Raw genomic sequence first — 24946 nt, forward strand, 5'->3', positions numbered from 1 at the left:
GGTGGTGGTAGTGTCATAGCGTGGGCATGTATGGAACTGGTTCTCTTGTATTAATTGATGATGTGACTGCTGACAAAAGCAGCAGAATGAATTCTGAAGTGTTTTGGGCAATATTATCTGCTCATATTCAGCCAAATACTTCAGAACTCATTGGACGGCGCTTCACAGTGCAGATGGACAATGACCCAAAGCATACTGCAAAAGCAACCAAAGAGTTTCTAAGGGAAAGAAGTGGAATGTTATGCAATGGCCAAGTCAATCACCTGACCTGAATCCGATTGAGCATGCATTTCACTTGCTGAAGACAAAACTGAAGGGAAAATGCCCCAAGAACAAGCAGGAACTGAAGACAAAACACAAGTATATCGTGGCTCACCCATGTCTGTTAGTGTGGTCAAGGTGCTCTGTTTTTAGGATGTTTCACCTGATCATCCAATAGAACAATATATTGCAATTGCGTAATAAAAATAAAAATAAAAACAGGCACTCACCAACTGGTATGTCTATAGTAGAATATTTATATAATAGAATGTATAATAAAATATCACATAAAAGTTATAAAACATAATAAAATGTATCATAAAATAATATTAATAATAATATGAATACACTGAGCTTGATTTATCTGTACAGATAAATCAAGCTCAGTGTATTCATATTATTATTAATATTTTATGATACATTTTATTATATGTTTTATAACTTTTATGTGATATTTTATTATACATTCTATTATATAAATATTCTACTATAGACATACCAGTTGGTGAGTGCCTGTTTTTATTTTTATTTTTAGGAACTGAAGACAGTTGCAGTAGAGGCCTGGCAGAGCATCACCAGGGATGAAACCCAACGTCTAGTGATGTCTATGCGTTCCAGACTTCAGGCTGTAATTGACTGCAAAGAATTTGCAACCAAGTATTAAAAAGTGAAAGTTTGATTTATGATTATTATTCTGTCCCATTATTTTTGGTTCCTTAACAAGTGGGAGGCACATATGCAAACTGTTGTAATTCCTACACCGTTCACCTGATTTGGATGTAAATACCCTCAAATTAAAGCTGACAGTCTGCAGTTAAAGCACATCTTGTTCGTTTCATTTCAAATCTATTGTGGTGGTGTATAGAGGCAAAAATGTTAGAATTGTGTTGATGTCCCAATATTTATGGGACCTTCAATGGGTGAAGTCATAGATAGCAGGTATGTATCACTCAGGCTGCTACTCTCAGTGATATAAGTCCCGGAGGTAGGTTGTGACCAGTGATGCTAGATCACTGAGTTTGTGGTAGCTGGAGTTTGGGTCGGGGATTTAGGAGTGACTGAAGAGTTGGGTGGTAAGGTCACTCCCATAGTCCATCCCGGGTGTTCCTACCTCAACCAGGTGGAAAACGAATTAAAAGGCACGCTGCCAGAGAGCAGTGTGTGTGTGTACCGGTCTGAGAGGAAGACCCATAGACAAGACCACTATACAAAGTGAAATCTCTAGGTGAATACCTACAAGCTGGTGAGAAGATTATATCACTGCATTTTTTTTGTTATTTTTCATGAACTGTTATTTTGTTTGCTGAAGCAAGCCTGTATCATTTTGTCGTGGCTGAATGGTCCAGTCTCACAATAGGTTCAATCTTATAATACTAATGTTCTTTACATGGGAGCGGTATTATAGTAAATATATACTTATACATAGGGGGCGGTACTTTTTTCAGTACAGTTAAATGACCTTTAAAAATAACTGCACAAATTGTTGTTTATAGGATATCTTTAGTGTTCAGACTTTACCTCCAAAACAGAAGACATAAATAGGTTATCTCTAAAGGAGCGTAGAAAAGCAACAAACAAAAAGTCCTCCCTTTATTTCTATTTTAAAAACCCCTATTTTGTGTATAAAAATATGATTATACTATGCTTGATAGTTCACTGCAATTAGAGTCAGTATTTGGACAGGTTATCATGAGGTCGGGCCAAGAGCACAGGTATGGGCTACTGGGTGCAAGATGTCTGTGTTGTGTTCAAAATAAGGCGCCTTAAATAGGTAGAGTTCCCCAACTCATGTAGTTTGTAGTCCCTCTTAGTGTCAAATACTTATGCTTATATTTTCGGGGAGAAATAGCTGCAGCATTTGTTATATTTCTTACCTCAACCGTTGGGCAATTGTAGACAAAATGCATATGCATTCCACAGACCCTCCGGAGGAGGAGGAAATAGTACCACTTCCATCAGTGTTACACTCCTACGTCCCATCAGCCAGTCGGAGCAGAAAGCGCCGCTGTGGAACACACATGCATTCCACAGACCGTCCGGAAGCAGGAGACATCACTTCCTCCACCGGTGGAACGCTATGCACTCCACCCGTCAAACAGAAGGATGAACTACTATCCCCATACCTCCAGCCATTGGGAGTAAGGTCCTACTATCAAGCTCTGCCCCTTAGTAATAACCATGGAACGCAAATGCGTTCCAACCGTCATACTATAGATTAAAGAAGGGGAACATAACTAATAATGGGGGCACTCATGGAATTTATAAAAAAGATAAAGAAAGGTGCATGCATTATCTCTTATAACTTATAGGTGGTACCTTATGTCATATTTAGTGCCACCCCCAATATAAATGCAGGTGGAGCCTCAGTTATTAAAACTTTAGGGCTATTAAAATAATGGAGGGGAATGGGGGGACTACTGATAATTATAAGCCCAATACAATCTAAGGAGAGTTCAAAACAAGTGTCCAACTGAATTATGGATACCTGATTGATCGAAAATCAATGATTTAGTACATTAGATACTTCATGATCCGATAAAAAAAGCTATCGATATAGTGAGGGTTTTTATGTAGCTCAACAAGAATTAATACTCGGCTAGAGAAGGGGGAGGGGAGTCTAAAGGAAGCAATTAAAGGAGAGCTGTTCATTTAGGCTCTCTGGGTACACTGCTCTCAGATAATAAACCCAACGGGTCTCTGTTTGTAAGATCTTTTTATTCCAATCACCTTTCCGGGTAGAGGGATTAATTACTTCTATTACCTGGAATCTGAGATCATTTGGGTTTCCTTTATGGAATTGAAGCACATGATTGGCTATTGCTGTATCTCTTTTGTGTTTGATGTCTCCTAAATGGTCCCCAATCTTTCTCCTCAATTCTCGTTTTGTTTTCTTTACATAATTGTAGGGTCAGCTACAAGTGATCAAATATACTACCCCTCATGTCTTGCAATTGGAGTAGTCCCACATTTTATATGACTTTTCTGTAGTAACATTTCAAAAATTCTTAGACACATTAATGAAGGGGCATGCTATACAGCCTCCACATTTAAAGGTCCCTAACGGTTTTCTGTCAAGCCATGTCTTAGTAGGTTTGGGTTTTATAAACATGCTGTGAACTAAACGGTCTCTAATTGATCTCCCTCTACAAAACGTGACTGATGGATAGCAAGTAAGTATATCTACGTTCTTGATCTGTTTGGAGGATATCCCAGTGTTTCCTATGGATCCAATACTGTCAGATTAAGGGTCCATTCACACGTCCGCAAAAGGGTCCACACCCTTTCCGCAATTTTGCTGAACGGATGCGGACCCATTCATTCTCTATGGGCCCGGACGTGAAGCAGAGAGCACACAATTTTTTGGGACAATATTTTACCAAATAGGGCTGGGGCAGGTGTCAGCAAGGGTTTAGCCACCAAGAGGTGGGGTTGCCCCTTTCGGGGTGGATGCTCTGCCTGTAGGCAGGGTGAGTTCCAGGGACATTATGTTGCTTCCACAACCCTGGACGAGAGATCACAACTGATAAGATATACATGTCACCAAACCGTGAGTAAGAAGGACAATACAGTCCCACCTCATGATAACCTGTCCAAATACTGTATTTTTATACACCAAATAGGGGTTTTCAAAATTTTAGTTATATTTAGTTATATAAAAGTTATATTTTAATAAGGGAGGACTTTTTGTTTGTTGATATCTTTGGTGTTACTTATTAATGTACGTTGTAAATCATATCAGATTCTAAAGGTTTACACTGCTTTATCAGTGTATTAATTATGCTTAAGCATTTCTGACTCTGATTTACAGTATCTGCTTTGTCAGATATAGCAGAGCTAAAAACCGGATTCCCAAAAAGTTGGGACACTAAACAAATTGTGAATAAAAACTGAATGCAATGATGTGGAGATGGCAAATGTCAATATTTTATTTGTAATAGAACGTAGATGACAGATCAAACGTTTAATCCGAGTAAATGTATCATTTTAAAGGAAAAATACATTGATTCAAATTTTCACTGTGTCAACAAATCCCCCAAAAATTGGGACAAGTCGCAATAAGAGGCTCGAAAAAGTAAATTTGAGCATAACGAAGAGCTGGAAAGCCAATTAACACTATTTGGGTCAATTGGCAACATGATTGGGTATAAAAAGAGCTTCTCAGAGTGGCAGTGTCTCTCAGAAGCCAAGATGGGTAGAGGATCACCAATTCCCACAATGTTGCGCAGAAAGATAGTGGAGCAATATCAGAAAGGTGTTACCCAGTGACAAATTGCAAAGACTTTGCATCTATCATCATCAACTGTGCAGAAGATTCAGAGAATCTGGAACAATCTCTGTGCGTAAGGGTCAAGGCCGTAAAACCATACTGGATGCCCGTGATCTCCGGGCCCTTAAACGACACTGCACCACAAACAGGAATGCTACTGTAAAGGAAATCACAGAATGGGCTCAGGAATACTTCCAGAAACCATTGTCCGTGAACACAATCCACCGTGCATCCGCTGTTGCCAGCTGGAACTCTACAGTGCAAAGAAGAAGCCATTTCTAAGCAAGATCCACAAGCTCAGGCGTTTTCACTGGGCCAGGGATCATTTAAAATGGAGTGTGGCAAAATGGAAGAATGTTCTGTGGTCAGACGAGTCACGATTCAAAGTGCTTTTTGGAAATCTGGGACGCCATGTCATCCGCACCAAAGAGGACAAGGACAACCCAAGTTGTTATCAACGCTCAGTTCAGAAGACTGCATCTCTGATGGTATGGGGTTGCATGAGTGCGTGTGGCATGGGCAGCTTGCATGTCTGGAAAGGCACCATCAATGCAGAAAAATATATTCAGGTTCTAGAACAACATATGCTCCCATCCAGACGTCATCTCTTTCAGGGAAGACCCTGCATTTTTCAACAAGATAATGCCAGACCACATTCTGCATCAATCACAACATCATGGCTGCGTAGGAGAAGGATCCGGGTACTGAAATGGCCAGTCTGCAGTCCAGATCTTTCACCTATAGGGAACATTTGGCGCATCATAAAGAGGAAGGTGCAACAATGAAGGCCAAAGACGATTGAACAGTTAGAGGCCTGTGTTAGACAAGAATGGGAGAGCATTCCTATTTCTAAACTTGAGAAACTGGTCTCCTCGGTCCCCAGACGTCTGTTGAGTGTTGTAAGAAGAAGGGGAGATGCCACACAGTGGTGAAAATGGCCTTGTCCAAACTTTTAGGGATTTGTTGACACCATGAAATTCTGATTCAACATATTTTTCCCTTAAAATGGTACATTTTCTCAGTTTAAACTTTTGTTCCGTGATTTATGTTCTATTCTGAATAAAATATTAGAAGTTGTCACCTCCACATCATTGCATTCAGTTTTTATTCACGATTTGTATAGTGTCCCAACTTTTTGGGAATCCGGTTTGTTCGTTTATTTGGCCCATAGAGGGTTATCACAACTGTGTTTTCAAATAGGACTAAGGAAAAACTACTGCATCATTTTCAGATTAAAGGGGTTGCCACTTTCTGGCTACTTGTGACCAATATGATGAGAATATGGCACTTACCAATATAGCCTTTATTAAAAGTCTGCAGCATTTTCTATATTTCACAAGATATGCCCCCTTGTTTGCCAAGTCTTTTGTGTTGTCCACACAGAAGTCCTGTCCATAAAATGGCCTCTGATGGAGGGACACGTGACCAGACAAATCACCTCCATGTGAAGTTTCCCCTAGTCAAACAAACTGCACCTGCACTAAACTCCCAAGAGAGCAGGTACGGTGTATTTTAACGGAGGAGACATCACATGAAGGTGATTTGCCTGGTCACATGTCCCTCCATCAGCAGCCATTTTATGGACAGGACCTCTGTGTGGACAACACAAAAGACTTGGCAAACAAGCGGGCACACCTTATGAAATATACAAAATGGTGCAGAATTTCAACAAAGGCAATATTAGTAAGTGCCATATAGTCATCTTACAAATACACTAGTCAAAAGTAACCAGAAAGTGGCCAACCCCTTTAACTACAAAGTGACAGCGAACAATTAAATAACAACTTCATCTCTGCTGTATCCATTCCCTATTGTAAGTTTTATCAAAGATCCTAAACCTTACGAGTTTGTTCTGTTTTAAGAAAGTACTTTACTTCCTTCCACAGCAGAACACAAGTCTTCTATTAAGATAAGAAACAGTTTTATACTGTTAAGATGATGAATTTCAGGATCTTTGGCATCACTAAGAGACTTGGCAGGAGCTGATGTAGCGCAGGAGGAGGCAATTCAGAAAAGAGTAAGTTGACCTCTGTCTAGAGTAAGGTATTAGTCATCTTATCAGCGAGTCATCTTCCACTCACTTCCAGCAAGGTTCATCTTTATAACCAAGCGCAAATGAACACAATCTGCTAGGGTCACTTATTGAGTGACTTCATTCATCATCACTATGACCAGGGTTATCATAGAAGTCTGCAGAATTTGGCAGTTTTCATAGGATAAAGCTGCAGTCAATATGGTATAAAGTATCAGATCTAATAACGAATTAAGATCTTGGCTGGGGCTGGTAAAACGTGTGCCTCTGGAGGGCAATAGGAAGCCACACCAGGGGTAGAAAACTGGGCAATTGCGCCAGACCACTGTTTCCTAGAGGATTCTCCACCATAGGACTCCCAGGAACAAGTGGACAGGAAAGTCATTTTGCTGCACTTTCTGCTCCAATATTCCATAGAAATGGGGTAGTTTCCGACTATCACATGACTTCATTATGTGATTACAGTTCTGCAGACTTACGGCCAGGAAGGAATTCACAATATCAAAAATCATTATGATTAGAGATGAGCAAAGTATTAAAAAATTCGATTCAACTGGTTTGCCAAATTTTACCCAAAAATTTGCTTTGTGACCGTCACAAAGTGCATTTCTTTGTAAGTAGTGGGAGCAGGGATTGCGCCTCTCCCCTTCATTGTACCACTCAGATGCTACGTTCATAGCTAACACAGTGTAAAAATAAATAAAAAATTTGCATCATACTTTCCTCATCTATTTGCTGGCGAGGGGTCAGCCGCCACCATATTGATTAAAGTTCTGGCGTGAAATCTCACGAGGCCCGTAATGACGTCATCACATCGGCCGGCGTGGTGATGTCATACGTTTCCGTGCACAAGATTTTGTGCGAGATCTTCAAACAAGATGGCACCAGCCGGCCCGTCATGAGCAAATGGATGAGGTAAGTAAGTTTTGTTTTTTACACCATTTCAGGGAAAATCTATTTGCTACCACGAAGCACAAGGAAATACTACTCTGTGGCAAATTGAATTTTCCCTGAAATTCAGATCAAAGTCTACAAAGTAGTCTTCGATTCGTTCAACACTAATTATGATGCAGCAAATCTGCTTAAGATGAGCAGTGTCCATAATGAGAATACAGCTCCCACACAAATGTGTTTCTGGCAGTGAACACACACATCTGAAACTACCCTTAAAGAGGACATGTCACCTCCTCTGATATGTCTTAGAACTGTATGATGTGTCATCCCTTTATTACTCCTGTTAGAAGTTATTAATGAATTACTAGCAGTTTGCAATGAATATCATTTTGTTCTTGGAGCAATAAGATATGGCACGAGGTGTCTACTAGTAGCTTCCATCCTCCCTCTCCATATGCACGCTCCGGAGAGGTAACAGTTACCTCATCTGTAGGGTCAGCTTTAGAGTGGCTCGATCTAGACTGGATCCTGGGAACCATCCGAGGTGCTTGTGTTGATACCACTAAATTTATTATTCATTCTTGAGAAGCACCACTTTTTCTAAGGAGGCTGTGAAGGGCATTCTATGGCTAGATGGTCTTGGCAAAAGACCTTTGTTAAATAGTACTGGTGGTGCCCTTCTGAATGATAGTGATTTCAATTTATGAGGGCCACCACCATGTGCATGCAATTTCACCCACTAGCTGTTGAGATGGATACTTCTGCAAAATAAAATGCAGTTTGCAGGAATCTAAGATCTGCAAACTGTAGTTTGAGGGATAAGGGCAGCTTCATAGCAACAGCAGCCCTCCCTACCTCCCAGGTTTGTATCCTGGTAAGTACCTAGAATGCATAGTAATGTTTCATGAGTTCTATAGGCTTCATAAAGTGCCAGAGAAAGGCAAATCACAGTTCAGTAGCTGACAAGAAGAAAGGAGAATTTACACTGCACAATTGTCTGGCCAATTATCAGGAACTATTGTTACTGCAGACTCCAGAGTGAGGAAGTGGAAGAGGAGGTGGTGGACGATGAAATCACTGACCCAACCTGGGAAGGTGGCAAGCCGAGCAAGGACAGCAGTACAATAGGGGAGGGATCCGCAGCAACGCAACAGGCTGGAAGAGGCAGTGGGGTAGCAAAAGGGAGAAGGCTGGCCACACCAAACAGGCCCGCAACTGTTCCCCAGAGCACCCGCTTGCGGCAATCTCCCTTGCCAAGGGGTAAATGTTCCGCAGTCTGGTGCTTTTTTGAGGACAGTGCGGGCGATAAAAGAATTGTAATTTGCAACCTGTGCCATACCAAAATGAGCAGGGGTATGAACACTAGCAACCTCACCCCCATCAGCATAATCCTCCACATGGCATCAAAGCACCCTAATAGGTGGGCCGAACGCCTGGGTCCACAATCAGTGTCTGCTGGTCACACCACTGCCTCCTCTTCCCTTGTGTTACGTGCTGGCCAATCCCTTGTCTAAGATGCAGGTCTGGATGCCTCCCGCCTTGCACCTAGACTTTCGCAAGCATCATCAGCTAGCACATCCACTTCTGTGTCCCAGCACAGCGTACAGATGTCTATACCCCAGGCCTTTGAACGAAAGCACAAATACCCAGCCACCTACCCACCCACAGGCCATATCACTAAATGCAAACCTTTCCAAATTGCTGGCCCTGGAAATTTTGCCATTTAGGCTTGTGGATTATAAGGCTTTCCGCAGCCTGATGGCGGCAGCCGTCCCTCGTTACTCAGTCCCCAGCCGCCACTATTTTCCTGGTGTGCCTTCCCCGCCTTACACCAGCATGTGTCCCGTAACACCACCCGTGCCCTGACCAATGCAGTTATTAGGAAGGTCCACTTAACGACTGACACATGGACAAGTGCTTTTGGCCAGGGACACTACATTTCCCTGACAGCACACTGGGTGAACTTTGTGCAGGCCAGGAGCAAGTCGTACCCTGGGATGGCACAGGTGCTACCGACGACAAGGATTGCGGGCCCTACTTCCATCAGAATTTCCGCCACCGCCTACATTAGTGGTTGCAACCTCCCGTTCTCCTCCTCCACCTCCTCCTCCACTTCCACCTCTGAATTCTCATCTTGCAGCACCAGTCAGCCATCAGTCAGTAGCTGGAAGCAGTGTAGCACTGCAGTGGGAAAGTGGCAACAGCCCGGCTGAAACTAATTTGCTTAGGTGAAAAACAGCACACCACCGCAGAGCTGTGGCAGGGGATAAGGGACCAGACTGAGCTGTGGCTCTTGCCACTCAACCTACAACAAGGCATGGTTGTGTCTGATAATGGCTGTAACTTGGTGGCAGCTTTGGAGCTTGGCAAGCTCACACATACCATGCCTAGCCCACGTGTTCAACTTAGTGGACCAGACTGAGCTGTGGCTCTTGCCACTCAACCTACAACAAGGCATGGTTGTGTCTGATAATGGCTGTAACTTGGTGGCAGCTTTGGAGCTTGGCAAGCTCACACATACCATGCCTAGCCCACGTGTTCAACTTAATGGTTCAGCGGTTTCTCAAAACCTACCCCAATTTGCCTGCGCTACTGGTGAAGGTGCGCCACGTGTGTGCCCATTTCCTAAAGCCATCCACAGCTGCCGCCGGTCTGGCAACGCTGCAGCAGCGCTTGCAATTGCCAGCTCACCGACTGTTGTGCGACGAGAGTATGCGCTGGAACTCCACGTTCCACATGTTGGCCAGGCTTTGTGAGCAGCAGAGGCCAGTTGTGGAATACCAGCTGCAACATGGTCATTGCCTTTCCAGTCAGCTTCCGCTCTTCACAAGCGACGAGTAGGCATGGATGTCTGACCTCTGAGGTTTTATGCAAATTTGAGGAATGAACACAGATGGTGAGCGGCGATGTCGCTATTATCAGCGTAATCATCCCACTTCTGTGTCTACTGAAATGCTCGCTGCTCACAATGAAGGAGGACGCTTTGCATGTGGAAGAGGTGGAAATGGGGGAAGACAGTACACAGGGTGATAGCCAGACCACCCTCAGTTCATCTTCTCAGCTACAAAGAAAACTTCTCATTTCTCATTCCTGTGGTGGAGAGGACGAGCAAAATGGTGCAATACCAGAAGGTCCTTGTGGAACAATTGCTCCAAACATTTCCAGCTGACAGCACTGGCCGCAGAGTACGTAGTTCCTTGGGCAACCGAGGAGGGGAGACTAGGGGAACACACAGCCATTCCCACAGAGGCAGGGCAACACTCTCCAAGGCCTGGGACCGTTTCAAGACACCACACCAGCACCCTCACCCTGATGCGTGGCCTAGTGTCAAAAAGTAGGGGAAAGTTTTGGAAGATGGTGGAGTACATAGCAGACCGCATCTGATTCCTCAGTGATACCTCTATGCCTTACAACTATTGGGTGTCCAAGCTGAACACGTGGCACGAACTGGTGCTCTACGCCTTGGAGGTGCTGGCCTGCCCTGCCGCCAACGTTTTGTCAGAGCAGTTATTTAGTGCCGCTGGGGGCATTATAACCTATAAGTGCATCCGCCTGTCAACTGAAAATGCTGACCGGTTAACTCTTATCAAAATGAACAAGGCCTGGATTTCCCCTGACTTCTCTACTCCACCAGAGGAAAGCGGCTGAACATAAAGGCACTTTAAATATGGCTTTTATGGTGTACTGAATACACTGTATTCCCATGCACCCCTTTCACCACTAAAAAGGGTATATAGTTCAATCTTCCTTTTTTTCTCGTCCTCCTCCTCCTTCATATCAACATGCTTATTAGGCTTCCCTCGCTCCTAATGTTTTAGAGGGTCAGCTTAGCAGCAGACCCTCACACCTAATGTTTTAGAGGGTCACCAGCAGGCCCTCACCCATAATGTTTTAGATGGTCAGATCAGCAGCAGGCACTCGCCCCTAATGTTTTAGATGATAAGATCAGCAGCAGGCCCTCGCCCCTAATGTTTTAGAGTCACCAGCAGGCCACCAACCAATCATAATTTTTCAAGGGTGTGTATGATGCCCTTCTTTATGTATAATAAAGGGTGTATTTGAGTGCCGATTCCTTGTAATTTTTGGCAGCCCTTTCACTTAGTGCATAGGCTTTATGAGTGTAGGAGTCCCACTACCTGAACAATTATACCACAATGTGAATGAGGCCCTCCTTTATGTGATATACAGGTTGTATCTGAGTGCCTCTTCTTGTAATTTTTGGCAGCACTTGCACTTTAAATACAAGTAAATATACAGGAAAAAATGTTTCCTAACAATTTTTCCTCTAAAATCGATTCAATCTTCGGTTTTCTGCGTATTATTGTCAGTCTGTAAAAGTGGCGTACTACTCGACAACATCGTTCCCAGCAGCAACCTGGGAGTCCAAGATGCATCCAGACATCCTCCCCATGCTGTGCCCAAAACATTTCAGTGGTGTTTCCATCAATTTCTTTTCCTGTGAGCCAGACACCCTCCCCTCTGCCTGGTTTCCAACTTCCACTGTGCTCTGTGGCAGGTGCAGCACTATGAAGTGCCTTTTGCGCTATGTCATTAGAAGAATTTTGATATCTCTGACTTTTAGTCTAACCAGACTGTCTATTACTCTGTAATTCTTCTAGCGCCGTTCTATGGAAACAGTAGGTTTAAAGAGCACACAAAATGCTTCAAATAACTTCTTAACTTCAACTTCTTAACTTCAATCTTCATATACAACACTGCCGCCTCCGCAGCAGATAGTCCATATACAAAACACGGGTTGAAAAGATATCACAACATGGCGGTATGCATAAGATGGTGGTTTAACTATTCAATCTTCTCATTCAACATAAAATGGTGGATATATTTCTCTCTTGAGTATCTGTACTGTCACTTTAAGTTATTTAAGCACTTTATGATCTCTCTGAGAGGTATATCTGAGGTCTAACTAATAGTTCACTTGCAGGATGGGTGAGTATGATCTGGTATGGTTGTACGCAATTTGGATTGCAATATGGAATCTGAATGCTTACAATTTGTAGCTTGTATTTACAATTGTATGGTTGCAATTGGTGGAACTGTAAGTAAATACATATATATCTAGTTCAGTATACAGTTCTAAACACAATACTAACAATATGAACATTATATAACAGTTTTAACTACCTATTTTGGCCTCTTGTTGCCATAGAACTCAGCTCTCAGGTGAGTGAATGTCTCTTCAGCTCCTGTCTGGTGAATAATGATTCTAGCAGCTCCTGCTAGGGGAATTCCCAGACAGGCTGTGTGTAAGGCTGTGATTGGTGAAAACTCTTGCTGTGTGAGAAGCTGGCTGTGATTGGTCTAGACTTCTGCCCAGCAACAACAGATTAACACTATGTTTTCTGTTGTTTCTGCTGTGTCACTGAAATTACCCTACATTACAAAATGAATCTTAAAAGCATATTATCTTTTTCTGCTTCCGTGAACACAAAATATAACAGTTATATGACATCCAAAACATGATGTCACAGTAAATAACTCTGCTTTTGTCTTTAACACACAAACATAGGAACTGTATTAAGGCTATTGGCAATTCTAGCTGTATACACATAAGCTATAATAAGCTATACTAGAAACCTAGAACAGGTCCTAGCTGGCCAAGCTACATGCTCTGGTACTCTGTAGAGCACCCGAGCATCCCAGAGCACCCCAGCACTTTGGTGCTCGATCAACACTAGTGATTGCCGCTTTTCCCTTCACTTACAAGCAGGCAATTATCGGGAGAGAACAGTATCTTCTCAAGTAGACAAGCAGATTGTCCTCTACTCACTGATTTTCTTGATTAGTTGTTAAAAAACCCTCTTAAACATTTGGAATAGGTCCCCGTGGTTAAAGCTTAAGGGCATGTTACATATACACTTTCAAGACTGTTAAAGGGGTTCTCCAGGACCACCAGCAACCAGTCCTAGAATGTGAGCAGGACTGGTTGACTCTACTTTCAGAGCTGTCTAGGGTGGTGAGGTGACGGGGCCTTACTACACATTACACTCTGGCACTTGCATATACTTTACATTGGTGAGCGTTCCTGTCAGGCTTCTCAGTCATGATGACAAACAGTAGGCAGGAACACTTCATTACCATCTAGACAGCTATGCAAGTGGAGGCAACTCCACCTGAACATATACTAGGACAGGTTGCTGACAGCTATTTAAAATCATTTCCGATAACTCTTTAATCAACCCAACTATGATGCCTGCTTCTGTTTAGACCTGTGTTGCATAACCTGGGGCTCTCCAGCTGTTGCAAAACTCCAATACATGGTGAGAATTGTAGTTTTGTGCTCACAAAAACAAAAGATCCTATTTCTAATTACAGTTTTCTGATGAGTACAATTAAGCCTGTGAGGCGAATCCCTGGGACTTGTACTGTGAGGCGAATCTCTGGGACTTGTACGGTAAGAGACAAACTTATATCCTCCGACTCCCAGCGGTAGTTGGTATAATTCTGTATAAAGCAGATCCAGGTCTGGGTTAGTTTTCTACCATTGTATATATGGTAAATGCATAAGTGGAGATGAGAGAACATTAGTGCAATAAAATATTCCAGTGAAATGTCGTTTATTACAAGTGGAGCACGTCTTCGGCTCGGGGGCCTCTGCGGAGGGATTTCCGGTAACATCATAAGTAAGTCTCATCACGCTATATTAAATCCACCATCCTTCCAGTGCACATGGGCACGTATGAATGATAATTTTAAATAAAGCCAATTGAATAATTCCTTGTGTCCTAGTGCAGGGTAATTAGTGGCATGGTGTTAGGCGTTAATGCGTTTTGTTACACAGTGTTAATAATTCATGTAATCCATCCAAGCTCCCAGGCTTAATTAAGCAACATTATGAACAAACAAATCTGGTTGTTTTCAAGACGCCGCTCCCCAAAGTCTAATGGTTTCCAATGCCTTATGGAGCACGAATTTAAAGGGGAACTCCATTTTTACAGCAATGATGCCCCTCCCCTTTTCCAGGGGTCTTTTAGGATTGTATTTGGTGATTAACTGCCATGAAGTATTCTTTCCAATCAGTATTTTGTAATACCTTGCTATCCAGAGAGGGCTTACTTGGTTTATGACTGTATCCACTTTCTACAAAACCCCTGAGGGATAGAAAATGGCTTCCAGAGGTCATTAAATTTTTTGCAAATAAATCTTGATCACTTTAACATTATTAGTTATTATTAGCATCTTTTTAATATATTGGTTTTTAAGATATCTACTTGCTGTTAGTGAATGGAACCTCCCAGTTTACAGCTAGAGGTTGGGAACTGTCCTGATCATGGTCAGCTGACATGCATCTAGAGCAGGGGTGGGGAACCTCCGGCCCCCTGCCATAACATATTGTGAAAATGCTAATGACCGCTTCCACTATAGAAGCAGTCATTAGCATGCGGGAGCCACAGGAAGATGAGAATAGCGCTGCACTGGCTGTACTCACCTTCCCTAGTCCTCTTCCGGCCCCATGCTGTGTCCTGACACGTACAGTGTCAGGACGTAGTGCACGTAGATGCACGCTATGACCTGATGCTGTGCTTTGTCATGTCACAGTACAGCGCGGTGGGAAGAAGACCTGGGAGAGTAAGTGAATCTGCCAAGTGGCAGCACCGTCCGCAGCTGGAGAGGTACATTTATTTATTTATTTATTTTCTAAAATGTCTGATCTAAGGTCTGACTGGGGCTGATCTGAAGCTAAAGGAGGGTGGGAAGGGTCTGATGAGGGTCTGATCTGAGGCTGGGGGTCTGATAGGGGTCTGATCTGAGGCTGGGGGGCCTATTGTGGGTCTGATCTGAGTCTGGGGGGTCTGATCTGAGGATAGGGGGTCTGATCTGAGGCTGGGTGGGGGGGTCTGATGGGGGCTGATCTGAGGCTAGGGAGGGTGTGATGGGGGTCTGATCTGAGGTTGGGAGGTCTGATGTGGATGTGATCTGAGGCTGGGCTGCAGGGTCTGATCTGAGGCTGGGGGGGTCTGATGGGGGCTGATCTGAGGCTAGGGAGGGTGTGATGGGGGTCTGATCTGAGGTTGGGAGGTCTGATGTGGATGTGATCTGAGGCTGGGGGTCTGATCTAAGGCTGGGAGGGTCTGATGAGGGTCTGATCTGAGGCTGAGAAAGGGACAAATGCAGGGACAGTTGCGAAGAAAAAGGCAGGGACAGTGGCAGGGAGAGTGAAAGCTGGGTGAACCCTCCTTTGGGTTTAGCTTGGCTGCCATTAATGCCAAATAAAGAACTAAATATAAAACATTTTTAACTCAGAAATTAGACTGCTATATGTGGTTAAAATGGCGCTTGTACTATTTTTATATATAGTCCAGGCGCCATTTTGTGTTTTTTTATTTTTTTTATTGAAGCACAAATTCTTTAACTTACCCCTAAGTCACTTATATGTTTGACCAAATATAGCACTCACATTTTTAAGTTGAAAATTTAGTATACGATGTTACAAATATCAAAATGGCCCTCAGCAGCAAAAAGGTTCCCCACCCTTGATCTAGAGGTTGGGATCTGTCCTGATCATGGTCAGCTGACATACATCTGGAGGTTGGCATCTGTCCTGATCAAGGTCAGCTGACATACATCTGGAGGATGGCATCTGTCCTGATCATGGTCAGCTGACATACATCTGGAGGTTGGCATCTGTCCTGATCATGGTCAGCTGACATACATCTGGAGGTTGGCATCTGTCCTGATCATGGCCAGCTGACATACATCTAAAGGTTGGCATCTGTCCTGATCATGGTCAGCTGACATACATCTGGAGGTTGGCATCTGTCCTGATCATGGTCAGCTGACATACATCTGGAGGTTGGCATCTGTCCTGATCAAGGTCACCTGACATACATCTGGAGGATGGCATCTGTCCTGATCATGGCCAGCTGACATACATCTGGAGGTTGAGTTCTGTCCTGATCATGGTCAGCTGACATACATCTGGAGGTTGGCATCTGTCCTGATCATGGTCAGCTGACATACATCTGAAGGATGGCATCTGTCCTGATCATGGTCAGCTGACATACATCTGGAGGTTGGCATCTGTCCTGATCATGGCCAGCTGACATACATCTAAAGGTTGGCATCTGTCCTGATCATGGTCAGCTGACATACATCTGGAGGTTGAGTTCTGTCCTGATCATGGTCAGCTGACATACATCTGGAGGTTGGCATCTGTCCTGATCATGGTCAGCTGACATACATCTGGAGGATGGCATCTGTCCTGATCATAGTCAGCTGACATACATCTGGAGGTTGGCATCTGTCCTGATCATGGCCAGCTGACATACATCTAAAGGTTGGCATCTGTCCTGATCATGGTCAGCTGACATACATCTGGAGGTTGAGTTCTGTCCTGATCATGGTCAACGGTCCTGATTACAAGTTTTAAGATACATTGTAACGAGAAGTGCACCTTTTTTATTTAGACATTATAAGGATGGGTTTTCAGCCTTGGGGTGTCAATAAGAAGGCTCCCATTCACTGACAGCTATCAGAGATTTTAAAAAGTCTCACTTTAAAGGGCTTCTGTCACCCTACTAAACTCTTTATTTTTTATTTTTTTGGGGGTACTTATAATCCCTATCCTGCGATATAGCTATACATTATGTTATTAATCATTTTCGTTCTGTAGATATGTCAAAAAACGTACTTTTATAATATGCTAATTACCTGTCAACCAGCAAGTAGGGCGGCTACTTGCTGGTAACGGCCGCAAAAAAACGCCCCCTCCTCCTGTTGATTGACAGGGCCAGCCGCGATCTCCTCCTCCGGCTGGCCCTGTCAGCATTTCAAAAATCGCGCACCTGTTTTGATTCGGCGCAGGCGCTCTGAGATAAGGAGGCTCGCCTCCTCAGCACTCCCTCAGTGCGCCTGCGCCGATGATGTCTTCTCTTTCGGTAACGTCATCGACGCAGGCGCACTGAGGGAGTGCTGAGGAGGCGAGCCTCCTTATCTCAGAGCTCCTGCGTCGAATCAACACAGGCGCGCGATTTTTGAAATGCTGACGGGGCCAGCCGGAGGAGGAGATCGCGGCTGGCCCTGTCAATCACCTGTCAATCAACAGGAGGAGGGGGCGGTTTTTTGTGGCTGCTACCAGCAAGTAGATGCCCTACTTGCTGGTAGACAGGTAATTAGCATATTATAAAAGTATGTTTTTTGACATATCTACAGAACGAAAATGATTAATAACATAATGTATAGCTATATCGCAGGATAGGGATTATAAGTACCCCCCAAAAAAAATATGAGTTTAGTGGGGTGACAGAAGCCCTTTAAACCACAAATTTAAGAGAAAATGAGACAAGTATCAAGAAATCCATCTTGATATTTGTATATATCATCCAAACATGTATGATTTGCTTCTTAGCATACAGAAAAGGCATGTAGCACTAATGGCAAGTAAAGAGGCACATGGGACAGTGTGGCAAACATCGCCACTTATCGAATGTCTTTCTTGTCCACACAGACGCTTCTATGTTTGGATTGGTGGCAAGCGGCGGGATTCAAACCGCACAGCAAAGCAGCAGTTCGTTGAAACAGCCATTCGGATATACCGGAGTTCAAGAATATGTGCAGTCATTCGAACGAACGGTGAATGGAGACGAATGACTGCATGAAAAACGCTCCGGCTACTTTTCAGAGGATGGTGGATCGGCTATTGGATGGGTTCCAGGAGTACGCTTGCGCCTATCTAGATGATATAGCGATCTTCAGCCAGTCCTGGACTGAACACCTAACCCACATAGGAGCCGTACTAGACCGTATTAGGGAGGCAGGATTAACTCTGAAACCCAGTAAGTGCCATATAGGGATGGCAGAAGTCCAATACCTAGGACACCGGGTAGGGAGTGGCCAACAAAAACCTGAACCGGCTAAGGTAGAGGCTGTAGCCAAATGGCCAACCCCTCGGACCAAAACTCAAGTACTGGCATTCCTAGGTACCGCAGGATACTACCGTAAATTTGTACCCAACTACAGTACCCTGGCCAAACCCCTCACCGATTTGACCCGCAAGAATCTTCCTAAGATAGTAGTCTGGACCCCAGAGTGTGAGCAGGCATTCCAGCAACTAAAAACGGCTCTTGTGAATGCACCTGTACTTGCCGCCCCTGATCCAACTAAACGCTTTCTTGTCCACACAGACGCTTCTATGTTTGGATTGGGGGCAGTATTGAGCCAAGTCGGAGAAGATGGCGGCGAGCATCCAGTGGCTTACTTAAGCAGAAAACTTTTACCCCGGGAAGTAAGCTACGCCGCCATAGAAAAAGAATGCCTGGCCGTGGTGTGGGCCCTTAAAAAGCTGCAGCCCTATTTGTATGGACAACCCTTTTCCTTATTCACAGATCACAACCCGCTGGTGTGGCTGAACAGGGTGTCAGGAGACAATGCCCGGCTGCTGCGCTGGAGTTTGGCGCTGCAGCCTTTTGACTTTACCATCCACTACCGCCCTGGGAAGCAAAATGGCAACGCCGACGGGTTATCCAGACAAACTGAACTTGAAAAGTGATCTGTGAGCGCTCTTCCGGACATCCCCAAGCCGATCCGTTGGGATCAGACTGTGTATGCCGGCTTGGTTCTGGGGGAGCATTGTGGCAAACATCGCCACTTATCGAATGTCTTTCTTGTCTGTACCTCTTCCCCTCCCCCCTCAACCTCCCATCAGCCCTTGCTATTGTCTGACCCCACCTCTCCTTGTACCATAGTAATCTATGTATTGTATGTAAATGAGGCTGTTGGAGGTTTGAAAGCAGGTGCACATGCCCAGTAAAGTCAGTTGACTCCCAAACTGTGTGTCGTCCAGTCACTGGGGAAATTGTCTCTTGAATATTGACCTGTTTCTTCAGCTACAAGGGGATTTAAGTGAAGATATTGAGGGTATACCTTGAAGCTCCGCAACAGACAGACAGACAAATTTTTTAGGTATGCCACTGCTATGAGTGGAAATATAGGTTTAGATTTGGTTTTATATCACTTGTATATGGCTGTGATTTTTTTAGGATAAATTTTACTGACGGACCTATTGAGTGTAGGATCTTGAACAGGGATGTGGGTCTCCGGCTCTGCAGACGCTGCAATGTTAGCAAATAGAACTGGAACACGTAGAATGGGATGCAGGCACCAGGACGTCCCTTCCCATGTGGTTAGGTGTCTGCTGGTGTCAATCATCACCTAGAAAAGGACTCCAATTTCTATCTTCCCTTCAGGTCCCCTGTTTTCTATATGCTCCACTGATGTTAATCCTTATTAGTGATCCCAATCCATGTCATTCTACGACTCCTGACTCCTTTATGTTTGTAAAAAACTGCAAAGAAGAATATTCAGCATTTAACAGACAAAGGGGGGAGATTTTACTCCACATTGTGATTGCTGTAAAACACATTCATTCCCTTTCATCAGTAATATAGATTGTAAATTGAAAATGCTATGGAGAATACTTGAGAAAATAGGTTTTACACAATAGCTCTAAAACATCTTGTCACTATATGCCGCTATCAACTCCTCTACCGCCCACATAATAACGTCTTCTCCAAAAATACAAATACTTTCAACGATCTGTCAGCTATAGAATGATTAGACTGCTTCATATGTATAGGAAGGAATAGGAGTAGTAGTCAGACACTACACCATTGACATTACTGACTCCCAGCACATATAGGACCATAAAATGACCCCCACCTACGGATGTGGCCTCTGGTGTTGAGCGAATCCAAGTCCACAAAGAATTTCAGGATAAATTAGAATCGCCGCAAAACCAAATTTCCTCATGCTTTGTGGTAGTGAATCGATTTTACCTGAAATAGTGTAAAAAAATAATAAAAAAATACACACTTACAGTATCTCATCCATTTGCTTGTGACAGACAAGCCCCTGCCATCTTGCTTGAAGATCTTGCAAGAAATCCTGTGTGCGGTGACGTACAATGTCACCACGTGGGCCGACGTAATGACGGGCCGAGTGAAATTTTGCGCCAGATCTTCAATCAAGATGATGGTCGCCGGCCAATCGGGACCAAATAGATGAGGTAAGTATGATTATGATTTTTTTATTTTTTTAACACTGTATTCTTACTATCAGATGGCGCGATCAGCTATGAATGCAGCATCTGAGTTGTACAATGACGAGGGCAGCGCAATCACCGCTCCTTGTCATTGCACCCACTACTTACAATTAAATTCGCGACAAAGTAATTCTCAATTAAGGCTACATTCACACTTGCGTTTTTCTTTTCCGGCATAGAGTTCCGTCACAGGGGCTCTATACCGGAAAATAAATGATCAGGCATATCCCCATGCATTCTGAATGGAGAGTAATCCGTTCAGGATGCATCAGGATGTCTTCAGTTCAGTCATTTTGACTGATCAGGCAAAAGAGAAAACCATAGCATGCTACGGTTTTATCTCCGGCGAAAAAAACTGAAGACTTGCCTGAATGCCGGATCTGGCATTTTTTTCCATAGGAAAAATACCGGAATGCATGCGCAGATGATAAAATAATAAGAAAAATACCGGATCCATTTTGCCTGATGACACCAGAAAAACGGATACGATATTGCAATGCATTTTTCAGACTGATCAGGCATTTTTCAGACTGATCAGGATCCTGATCAGTCAGAGAAAATGACATGCGTTTGCATACAGTTTGCCTGATCAGGCAGGCAGTTCAGGAAACGGAACTGCCTGCCGGAATCAAACAACGCAAGTGTGAAAGTACCCTAAACAATTTTTTTTTTAAAATTTGGCGAAGCAGTCAAATAGAATTTTGTAATACTTCGCTCATCTATAGTGGTCTCCAATCTCTTTTTTTTTTTTTTATAAATGTTTATTTATCACTTTTCAAACATATATTTAAAACAGAAAGCCAGAAATTCCCCAGTTACACAGTGGGGGTACACATTGCAGAATATAAATTGTTTACATCCTCATATATTTCATAGTTGCTATCGGTTAGATTTTAGATCATCATGTCTTACATAGTTATTTAGTGGATTCTCTTTACTACATATATTCCCCGTATCCACTTCCTTTCACTTCACAAAACAAATACATAAAAAAAAAAAGAGCATACCCTCACACCTCACCCTATCCCACCCATCCCCCCACCCTCTTGGTTGTCCTGGGGGGCCTCTGCAGGCAATTTGTTTCCGTAGGCCTTTTTCAGGCTTCTATTTCTGGCCAGTATCCCTCCTTCTTAATTTTTATCTATTTATTTATTTATTTATTCCTTTCCTTTCTTTTCTCCCCTTCCCTTCCCTATTGTCGCCCTTTTCTCCTGACTAATATACTCATATCTCTGCACCCTCTCACATAGATTTTTCCACTCTTCCACACTTGGAGGTCTGCTCGCTCCCCATCCTCTGGCTAGGACCACCCGCGCAAGCATTAAACCTTTTTCCCATTTCCTTTCATTTTCTCTGTTCACCCCAATTCTTCTGGTATCCCCCAGCACTGCTATGCTGATCTCAAGTGGGGCGAGATGTCCCGTTACTCTACCAAGTTCCTGAAATACTTGCGCCCAATAGCTCTGCACAATATGGCAATACCAAATCAAATGGTCAAAATCGGCCCCCACCTTACTACACTTCCAGCACTTTGCCTCCGCTGTTTTATACATCTTATTCAATGCCAAAGGGGTAATATACGTCCGATGGAGGATAAAAAACTGCGTCAGTCGAAAGTTACTAGAAATGGTGCTCCTTTTTATATTTTTATAGATGCTTCTCCAGTCCAGGATATACGGCGCCACCTCTTGTGCCCATTTATTTTCACTATTAAATTTGATCACTCCTCCTAACCCCTTCTTTATTTTTTTATAAATCTGTGAAATTGATACTTTACTCCCAACTCCATGGTAACAAAATTCAGCAAATTCAGAGTGTTTAGTGTTAAAATATTCTCTATTCTCTGTTACATCAAAAGCGTGTTTTAAACTAACATATCTAAACCAAGTGAGACCATCTATATCTGTGTTAACCCCCATTTCCTCTAAAGTCTTCACCTCTCCTTCCACCACCATCTGAGCCACAAACCTAATACCCTGTCTATCCCAAAATACATAATCTTCAGATTTCCAGAACTCTTTTAAATTAAGATTTCCCCAAATAGGAGTGAAGCTTAATGAATAATTTATACCCAATAATTTTTTAACCTTAACCCAGACTAGATGTATCATCTTACTAATTGGGCATTTCCTGCCCTTGATTTTTAGTGCACCAGTTTCTAAAAGACTAACTATATTATATTGGAGACCTCCAATTTCCGCCTCCAAAAAACGTCGCAATCCGTCGTCCTCCATCATTAACCACTGAAGCTGGGATGCATAATAATAACCCCGAAAACATGGAACCGACAGACCACCATCTTCCTCATCTAACCATAAATATTTTTGTTTCAGCCTAACCCTCTTTCTCCCCCAGATGAGATCATTTATTACTCCTTCTAGTGCATTAAAAAAATGATCCCCTATCCATACAGGGCAGGAGGAGATAACATACAAAATCTGCGGTAGAAGAACCATTTTTATTATCGCGATTCGATCCGCCTGTCGGATTAACAGTTTTTGCCAGGTACATGTTTTTTCTCTAATCCTCTTTAAGAGAGGATCAATATTTAGTTCTAGATACTCCTGTACCCTCGAACTAACCTTGATACCCAGATAATCAAACGATTCAGTAGATTTCAAAACTTTGACGTTAATTTTCTCCTGCCCTGTTTCATAACCGATTGGGAGCAACACCGATTTTGTCCAGTTCACCCTAAAACCTGAGATTGAGCCAAACTGATTTACTATTCCTATAAGGTATGATACCGTTTGTATCCCCCCCGCCAGGAAAAACAGAATATCATCGGCATAAAGGCCTATCTTATCCGATACACCTCTTCCCCCAAACCCCCTAATTTTGTTGTCCGCTCGGACCTTACAGGCCAGCGGCTCAACAAATATGGCGAACAATAATGGGGAGAGTGGGCACCCCTGACGGGTTCCCCTCTGCAGGGATATAGGCTCTGATATTACTCCATTTATTTTTATCCTAGCTTTCGACTTCTTATATAGCGTTTGTACCCATCCAATAAATTTTTCACCTAAATTAAATTCGTGCATAATTCTCCAGAGGTATGCCCACTCCACCCTGTCGAACGCTTTCTCAGCGTCCAAAGACAGGATGGAGTGGGCACCCTCCCCACCCCTCTGCAGATTCAGAAACGTCCGTCGGATATTCGTCTGGGCCTGGCGTCTAGGTATAAACCCTGATTGATCCGGGTGTATTAACTTCTCAATAACTCTTTTTAGGCGATTTGCAAGTAACTTAGCGCATAATTTAAAATCTGTGTTGAGAAGAGAGATGGGGCGATACGAATCCACCTTTTTCTCATCCTTCCCCTTTTTTCCTATCAAACTTATTACGGCCTCCGTAAAGGGATGCCGGGAGTTCCCCCCTGTCCATTGAGTCGTTTAAGACCTGCACAAAAACCGGGAGAATAACATCTCCATATCTTCTATATATCTCAAAGGGCAGGCCATCCAGCCCGGGGCTCGTATTACCTTGAATGGTTTTCAGTGTCTCCCGTAATTCCTCCACTTCAATAGGGCCATTCAGTAAGTCCCTCTCCTCCTCCGAGAGTCTGGGGATCGGCACACCCTCCAAGAAGAGTCCAACCTCCTCAAGCCCCCCCACCCCCTCAGAGGAGTAGAGGTCCCCATAATATTTGATAAATTCCTGTTCTATCTCTCCCTGGCTGGATGCCATCCCCCCATCTCTCTTCTCCACACCACCAATTCTGTTACCCCCCCCCCCCTTTGATTATGCACAAGAGTGGACAGTAACCTCCCAGACTTTCCAGATTCCCTAAAATACCGTTCCCCCTCAAAAAACACTTTATGTTGTGCCTTATCCATCCAATAATTTTTCAATGCACTTTTCGCCTCATCAAGCTGTTCCGTCAACTCTGGGAGTTTTTTTTTCATAAATTCTGCTTCTATTTTTTTAATCCTATCTACCAACTCTCTCTCCTGCTTAGCAAATCCATTTTTTAATCCCTTAATTTTGCCTACCAGTACACCGCGCAAAAAAGCTTTAAAAGCATCCCAAACATGCCCTAAACTTGCGGAGCCCAAGTTATACTTCCAAAACTCCTCTATATCCGCCCTGATTCCTTGTTCTTCCTTAATTAAATTCAACCAATGTGGATTCAGGCGGAACTCTCGACTAATTCGCCGCGAATTTGTTTTGAATAGCAGACTAATAGGGGAGTGGTCTGAAATGCTATTTGCTTCATACCTCATACTTGCGATCTGATCTAGCCATTCTGAGCTTATTAAGGCCAAGTCTATTCTAGACATTATTTTATTTCCCCGACTGAAACAGGAGAAAGCTTGCTTGTCACCATAAAGGTACCTCCATACATCTATTAAGAACAGTTCCTGCGATATTTTCCACAGCAATGTTTGTTGAACCGGCTCCTGTTTATTCTTTGGGGTCACTGAATATCTATCCA

This window comes from Bufo gargarizans, chromosome 6, assembly GCF_014858855.1.
Source record: "Bufo gargarizans isolate SCDJY-AF-19 chromosome 6, ASM1485885v1, whole genome shotgun sequence".
In the NCBI taxonomy this organism is placed as follows: Eukaryota; Metazoa; Chordata; class Amphibia; order Anura; family Bufonidae; genus Bufo; species Bufo gargarizans.